The sequence below is a fragment of the Ovis canadensis genome, chromosome 23 (assembly GCF_042477335.2).
Source record: "Ovis canadensis isolate MfBH-ARS-UI-01 breed Bighorn chromosome 23, ARS-UI_OviCan_v2, whole genome shotgun sequence".
Taxonomy (NCBI): domain Eukaryota; kingdom Metazoa; phylum Chordata; class Mammalia; order Artiodactyla; family Bovidae; genus Ovis; species Ovis canadensis.
Window position 1 is genome coordinate 41,183,884 of NC_091267.1, and position 9,254 is coordinate 41,193,137.

Consider the following 9,254-nt stretch of genomic DNA (forward strand, 5'->3'; position numbering starts at 1 on the left):
TTTGTGTTCTTTATGGCAATGATCATCACTCTGCTGTTATATCCTGAGAGTCACTTCCAATGTATACAGACTCCAGTAATATAGTGGATTCCTAAATGTTCTGGGCGGAATCATTTACTTCCTCTTTGAAATGGCTGGCCAGTCCTAGTGAAATCAATCTAGTGTGCTGTAAATAAATTGTTAATAAACACACTCACTTATTGGTATCAACCACAAACACAGATAAAATCCCCGGCCAATTATTCCACCATTCTAGGAATCAGGTAGTTGATTTGCAGTCAGATATACTGTCCTGACATCTAGGTTCTCCTTGGGAATACTTCATAAACTGCACGTATATCTCCCCATCATAGAAAAACCGCAGGGCAAGCGGAAAGGCTCTCTTCTATGCAAAGTTAAGGGACAAGATGCAAGACCCTGAATTTTCCCCTCCTTCAAAAGATGGAGAATTTGCTCCCAATAAAACAAGTACTTTAAAAAAGAAAGAACAAACCTATGTGTGTAAGCAGCATACTTAAAAAGGGGCAAGGGAAAAACACCTCTCCCTCCCTTCTCTCTCCTTCCCTCCCTCTTCCTTCTCTCTTCCTTTGCTTCTAATTACACCTTTAATAAAATGGACAATCACATTCACCAGAACACCAGGAGATTATCCCTTGAGAGCCCAGCCAGCCAGCGTATACACGACTTTGGGAAGGAGCAGGAATCTGATCAGAAGGTGCAGTTGAGAGAAGAGCTTGGTAGTGAGTAGACTGTGTGCAGAGAGGGAGAAGGATGAAGAGAGAAATATTTAAAATGCAATGTAAATTTTTCTTGAAAAGTGTGCTGAATTTGGACATATAAGTGCTAATTATTTGCAGTATTGTGAAAACACTGCCTATATGATGTTGATTCTTTGTGACATTCTAGGCTTCCTTTGCAGATGGCCTACCAGATACTCGACTCTATGTGTATGTGTTGCTGCTGCTACTGCTGCTAAGTCACTTGAGTCATGTCTGACTCTGCGTGACCCCATAGATGGCAGCCCACCACGCTCTCCCGTCCCTGGGATTCTCCAGGCAAGAACACTGGAGTGGGTTGCCATTTCCTTCTCCAATGCATGAAAGTGAAAAGTGAAAGTAAAGTCGCTCAGTCGTGTCCGACCCTCAGCGACCCCATGGACTGCAGTCTTACAGGCTCCTCCATCCATGGGATTTTCCAGGCAAGAGTACTGGAGTGAGGTGCCATTGTGCATATGTGCTTGCATACATATGAATGTGAATATTCTGTGTGATTCCAAAAGAATATCAATTCTTGACTTTGTATGTGTGTGTGTGTTGTTATATATTACACATGTGCTCAGTGGCTAAGTCTTGTCTGACTCTTTGTAACACCATGGACTGTAGCCCATCAGGCTCCTCTGTCCATGGAATTCTCCAGGCAAGAATGCTGAAGTGGGTTGTCATTTCCTTCTCCAGGGGATCTTTATGACCCAGTGATGGAACCCACATCTCTTGTGTCTCCTGAATTAGCAGGTGGATTCTTTACCATTGCACCACCTAGGAAGCTTCAATCTTATAGCTAGCCCAAGCTTAATTTCTTATTCAAATCTGATGTACCTCTACATGTTAAATATAATGATAATCACTTTTAGTGTTTGAAAAGGGTGTTGAAATTTCCCACCTTAGTTCTGGCTTCTTTAAGTTGGAATTTTTGCTTTTTAAATTCTGGGCTATACATTTAGAGACATACGTATAAGACCATGGTCCACTTTTCCTTTCATCACTATGTAATCCTTCTCTTTATCCCTTGTGATGTTTATATATTCACTTTTTAATCTAAAGCTTTTTTTGTACCGATTTTAGCATCTTTTAATTTAGGTGTAGTGTTTGCTTGGTCAAATAGGATTGTCTTAGCTAACTAGTATTAGATTACATACTTGTATCCAACATGAGGAGGTCTCACTCTTTCTCTCCCTCTCTGTCTTTCTCTCTCTGGCTGAGGTGACATCAACATGTTTTGTATTTCTATAATATTAGGAATTTTGCCATCTTATTTTGGCTTACTGTTGTATCTTTTCCTACCTTCTACTATATATGTTGACTTTTTGTTATACAGCATTTAATAATATATTAATAAAAGTGAAAGTCGCTCAGTCATGTCTGACTCTGAGACTTTATGGACTATACAGTCCATGGAACTCTTTAGGCCAGAATACTGGAGTAGGCAGCCTTTCTCTTCTCCATGGAATCTTCCCAACCTAGGGATCAAACCCAGGTCTTCCTCACTGCAGGCAAATTATTTCCCAGCTGAGCCACAGGGAAGCCCATATTATTAAAAATCCACCCTTAATTTTATCTACCAATTTTCTAAAATTTCTCAGTATCTATATGCTTCCCTGATACACTGCAAGAATTTTAGCACATTCTCGATTTTGCTGGATTTCTCAAAATCAACTTCAACCAGCAGGATAGTTAAATCAAGGTTAAGGATAACTTTATTTAGCTTACAGATTTAGATGATAGTTTTTCAAGCTATAAAATTATAAAGTTCTTCTCTATCAATTTGAAGATATTAATGGTCACCTTGCATGCAGCAAACTGTTGAAAATTCTGAGAACAATCAATATTCTTCTTTCATAGTTAACTGCATTTTTAAAGTTTTTGGAATGTATCCTTATTTATTATCTTCTTAAATTTCCCAATAATATTTCTATAATGTATTTTTTCTTTTTCTTTTTTCAAATAGCATTTCAAGCCTCTAAATAAAATTTTAGTTGAGACACAATGTCTCTCTTTAATTCAAGCAAATAATTCTTAAATATTTTCTCCTTCTTATTATTTTTTTCTCCTTTGAGATTTCCATTATAAATATACTGATGTCTGCTTTCTTTCTCTGCACTTTCTAAATCTCTTATCTCGCTTTAAAAAATCTGTTTCTTTTAGACATTTTCCAAGAGAGTGCTGGGGTTGATCTTCCTCTCCAGTAAATTGAGGTACAACCACTATATACTTTAACCATCCACAAACATACATGCATATTTACATAACACATACCATATACCATGATTTCAGTGTGCACATATTTTCATTCAGTTCTCTAAAACTGTTTAGTAAAATTTTTTAAATTGCTGTGAAATTTTGGTACTCTTACATATGCCTTAAAACAACATTTTGCATGCTAAGGATTCTAAAAAGATCAATATATAACCATGGGTTATGTACAACTTATATCTAAATATGTCTAAAAGAGATTTATCAGTGAATGTATAATAAAAACATGTGTTAAAGACCAGCATATTAAAAATCCGAGACATTAATTTGCTGCCAAAGGTCCATCTAGTCAAAGCTATGGTTCTTCCAGTAGTTATGTGTGGATGTGAGAGTTGGACCATAGAGAAAGCTGAGCACCGAAGAATTGATGCTTTTGAACTGTGGTGTTGGAGAAGACTCTTGAGAGTCCCTTGGCCTGCATGGAGATCAAACCAGTCAATCCTAAAGGAAATCAGCCCTGAATATTCATTGGAAGGACTGATGCTGAAGCTGAAACTCCAACACTTTGGCCATCTGATGTGAAGAAGTGACTCATTGGAAAAGACCCTGATCTAGAAAATATTGAGACAGGAGAAGGGGACAATAGTGGATGAGATGGTTGGATGGTATCACTGACTCGATAGACATGAGTTTGAGCAAGCTGTGGGAGTTGGTGATGGGCTGGGAAGCCTGGTGTGCTGCAGTCCATGGGGTTGCAAAGAGTTGGACACGACTGAGCGATACATAGCATTTTTTTTCTTATGAGAAAAATACTGGAACATTCCACTATTGAAGATGACTTGTTTCTTTAAATGCTGGCTTCCTCCTTGTACTTCCAATATAATCACTTAATTCTAAGAAGTTTATTCTAAATTCCCATTGTGTCTGGTCCATCAATTTGTTTTCTTTTTCCATACACGGTTCAGTTTTCTTTCTGGGATTCATCAGCCACATAAGCATTTATACCCATAAAGAGAAATGGAAAATCAATATCTTGACTTGTACTCCTCCAAGGAAGGAACTTGGAGCATTCCTTGGAGGAAGAAGGGGAGAGGGAGGTGAAGAGTGTGTCTCAGGACAGAGAGCCTTGTAGGTAACTAACCGATCTTACTCACTCTCTACCTCCCTGACAGCTAACGAGGCAAAACTGCACTACAGAAAACCTTCCAAAAACTACTCCTAAGCAACTGGTCTTTCATAAAATTTCTTCTGTCTGTTGTCCTTTACTAGCTTAGTGATTGGGACTTGAGGGGAGGTTTGGTTGACATGAGATAGGACTCACATTTAACTATTGTACATCATGACAACTATACCAACTGGGAAAATGTTTGAAATAATTGCTGCTGTGAGTCCCTATTTGCACCTTTCAACTCAGAAATCTCTTTACTATCCAATAAGAGATCTTGGCTGGTCCAAAAAGAATCTGTATGAGCACCACTCCATGATGCCACCTGTATCAGTCAGGAACAGGATGTGGCGCACTTCTACAGGGGTTACTACTATAGTCACTGTTCATTCTGACAGGTCGCTGTCCATCATGACTGGGCCTTACCAGTTATTAAATATTTTGACTGTGTAAGTGGACGAGACAGTCAGGGCTATGCTCCTATCTGTGCTTGTTACTGTAGGCTCCTCATCCCAGACCGACTTATGACATGACCTCCCAAATTACCAACTTGCTTGAAGTAGTCAGTGGCAAGGAATGGTTTCAGAGACAGAGGCTGCACTATCACATGGAGGATCTTGAATGTGTTAAGAAAGTGAAATTGGCATATTCAGGTCAGAGGTTTAAAAAACATTCTCTATACAGCCCTGTAAGATGATAATAGTAAATCTCAAAAGGGGGCTCTGTAACCATAGATGGTTAGCAAATTCTTAGGCCAGAGAAAACAAATATGAGCAGGTGTTCTAACTGCCAGACTTTGTTAAGTTGTCATAAATTAATACATATTTTGACTACCCAGAAAAAAAAAAGATCTAGTATTGAGCATTTTACAAATATACTTGTTTTTATACACATGTGTGGTCTTTAATGAGCATAAATGAACCATTTCTGGGGCTTCCCAGGTGGTGCTAGTGGAAAAGATCCCACCTGCCAGTGCAAGTAGACAGAAGAGGTGTGGGTTCCATCGCTGGATTGGGAAGATTCCCTGGAGGAGGGCATGGCAAGCCACTCCAGTTATCCTGCCTGGAGAATTCCATGGACAGAGAAGCCTGGGTGGTTACAGTCCATAGGGTCACACAGAGTCAAACACAACAGCAGTTACTTAGCATCCATGCACGCAATGAGCAACTTCCAGAACTTCCGTATAGAGCTACAATATCCAGAACTTGGGTATTGTGTGACTAGAGGAGAACACATTGCTATGGACAATGAGGAATCATGACGGGGATTTCAGTTAATAAATATATTGCTCTGATGGTGTTTTGGAGACTGCAAATGAAGTAGAGAGGGGCAAGGAATGGGATTTGTATTGTGGAAGTCTCAAGTGGTGTGAGGGACAAAACTAGCATCGCAGCAACAGGGATGAAGAGAGAAAGTATCTGTCCATTCCACACAGTGCTACTTTTAGTAATTTGCTATCTCTTGAACTTTCTCCCCTTGCCTGAAATCTATTTCCTGTCATTTACACTAGATATTGAGTTTCTAAGGAATAGAGACCCTCTTATAAGTCTTATCCATTAAAACTTATACAGTGTCTGGACACAATAACCACTAAAAAACAATTGCTAAGAATGAAAAGTCTTCCCTAGTGACTCAGTGGTAAAGAACCCACCTGTCAATGCAGGAGATGCAGGTTCAATCCCTGTGTCAGGAAAAGCCCCTGGAGAACTCACTCCAGTATTCTTGCCTGGGAAATCCCGTGGACAGAGAAGCCTGGCAGGCTACAGTCGATGGGGTCACAAAAGAGTCAGACACAACTTAGTGACTAAACAACAATAAATGAGATAATAATTGTATGTTTAATATTGTGTCATTAAGAAAAGAGTATGTTACCTACCAGTTTATTTCTGTTTCCAATAGGAACATTTTTTCACTGAATTAAGTAATCTACTAACCGCAAATCCCAATTCTATGCCTGTTGGTTAGCTCTGATTAGAGTTTGTGACAGAGATGGAGAGACATATCCCATGGATGGAGGAGCCTGACGGGCTGCAGCCCATGGGGTTGCAAAGAGTCAGACATGACTGAATGACTTCACTTTCACTTTTCACTTTCATGCATTGGAGAGGGAAATAGCAACCCACTCCAGTGTTCTTGCCTGGAGAATCCCAGGAATGGGGGAGACTGGTGCGGTGCTGTGTATGGGGTCGCACAGAGTCGGACACGACTGAAGTGACTTAGCATCAGCAGCAGCAGCAGGAGAGACGTATAAGAAAAGAGCCAACTGTAATTCAACAGCAGCTCTACATGTATCATAATGGGAGCAAAAATCCAATTGTTATGAATTCAATACAGAGAAAGCACATCATTTTCACTTGCTTCAGAGAAGTGGTTTTTGAGTTGAGATTTAAATAACAAGTACCTTGTCAGGAGATGGTGTGCCCAATGAAAGTAGTACATGAACAAAATGATGGAGGAATGACAGTGTGTGATATGTTTGAGGAGCTCAGTATGTCTGAGGCATAGAATCCATAAAGAATGCAGTGGAATCAGAGCCTGCAAAGTCTAGTTAGACAGGCTCCCAGGTGATATGAATGCTCTTCTTAGGAGATGATATTTTTTGTTACACTCATGGGATAGAAAATGCCAGTTCAAAACAGTTTCTGGCTTTTTTTCTTACTCTAAAAACAATTCACATAGAAGACAGGTTTTTAAAAGGCACTATGGTTGCAAGAATATTGTATACAATGACTGAATTTTTATATAATATATAAAATATATTTTACAAAATATACATAAACATTGTATATTATATCATTATTATATGATGTATATTATATAAAATATAATATATATTATATATTACCTATAGATAGATAGGTATAGAAGTATTTCCAGAAAGAGAGAAAAAGGGAAAAAAAATGAACAAAACCAGGATAATGTATCATCAAAGAAAAGACCAACACTTCCACGAAAACTTCTTCTTAATTAAAATATTTGTTCTCCTTAGGGAGTCAGCTTGAAGGAGGGCTAAAGAAAAAAATTGTCATTACCAAAAATAGCATGTCCAGAGATTTCAGAGAGATTAAGCTTTCACAAGGCGTACAAGGGGTGGAGTTAGATACTGAAGATTGAGTATCTAATAACTAAAACAGAATTTGCCCATATTGAATATCAGATTTCTTTTAAAAAATAAGAATAAAAATGAACAAAGGAAAAGACCTTACACTGTTAAAATACTGAGTGGCTTAACTATAGACAAAAAGGAATAAATGACATGAGCTAGGTTCTAACCAAGGATTTAGGACTTACACTTGAAATTAAATTTTGGGTCTAATTTTCACTTGCAGTAGGGGAAACAGATGTAGGTTATTTGGAGTACTGTATTCTACATTGAGTTAATACATGGGGATTGTCAAAAGAATCAGGGTAAGGAAATAAGAATCAAAGCCATTGGCCAATACGGTTTACAGTTGAGCCAGGAAGCAGGGCTGGACTGAGAGGTCAATGGCAGGGAGCTGACAGTACCTCCTCCAGAAAATTTCATTGCTATAGGCCCCTCGCAGGTATTGTTGTAATATTATATAATGGTGACAAGAAAGCCAGAGATGTTATTGAGAAGAAACTGAGAGACAACTGCATAATAAAGGGGCTCAGTGATTCTGTGCCAAGTTTTACAGGTTAAATGTGAGAATTTCAATGATTAACTGAATAACATTTTGAACAAGTAAAAATGCCCTCCCTTTACTTGCTTAGATTTTTTAAAAATATTTATTTATTTTATTTGTGTTACATCTTAATTGCCATATGCAGGATCTTCCTCATGCTTAGTTGCCCTTCGGTATCTGGTATCTTAGTTCTCTGACCAGAGATCAAACCCCCATCCCCTGCTTTGGGAAATAGAGTCTTAATCACTGAACCACCAGGGAAGTCCCATACTTACTTAGATTTTATTAAGAAAGATGTAATGAAAGATCCATTTCACTTTGCCTCTTTAGACAATGCATATTGGAAACATTCAGTATTTTTAAAGAAGTTTAAGAATTTATAGGAAATATATCAATATTGTATTAATACATTAATATTATACTGTTAATTTCTTTGCGTGTAGAATTAATATTTAACAACTTTATATTTCATTTATATTAGATTTTATTTATATTATAGAAGAGTCAAGTTTTTTGAAATAAACTTATGACCATAAATATAACATATATTTAACATAATAAATATAACATAAGTGCTTTTGACTGTTTTGTTCTCAAACAACAATAACTAATTTTCCTTGGCTTTATACCTCCTAGGAAAAAACCTTAGAACATTAATAACCACATTAAACAAATACACATTATTTGTTGGACTAATTTGAGAGCATTTTGGAGTTATAAGAAGAAACGCCTGAAGGTGGAAGTTGCTAACTGCTCTAATTGGTTATTAGGTGATATCTTGTATCATGTTGTGATGGTCTCTCATAAGAGATTTAACTGTGTTTCAACACTCCTGATCCATTCCAGGCCCCAGGAAATGGTTATAAGGACAAAATGGAACACACTATCAATGACAAAACAGTAAATTTTTAAAAATTAATATTAATTTAACCCTACGAAGGCTTTCCTTATGTTCAGTGGTAAAGAATCTGCCTGCCAATGCAGGAGACTCAGGAGATCTGAGTATGTCACTGGGTAGGGAATATCCTCTGCAGGAGGAAATGGCAGTCCACTCCAGTATTCTTTCCTAGAGAATCCCACTGAAAGAGGGGCCTGGTGGGCTACAGTCCATGGGGCCGTAAAGAGTCGGACCTGACTAAGCAAGTGAGCACACATGCTCGCAAACCATATGAAGCAAAATATATGTAAATATCTGTATCTCCAAAACCCGAATACAGAATTTAACATTTTATGAAAGAATATTTAGAGTTTCAGTTCAGTCACTCAGTTGTGTCCAACTCTTTGCGACCCCATGAACCGCCAGCACGCCAGGCCTCCCTGTCCATCACCGACTCCCGGAGCTTACCCAAACTCATGTCCATTGAGTCAGTGATGCCATCCAACCATCTCATCCTCTGTTGTCATTTAGACTTTACTTACCTGTAAGACTCATAACAATTGAATATGTATCCACACGACCTGTGATATATACAT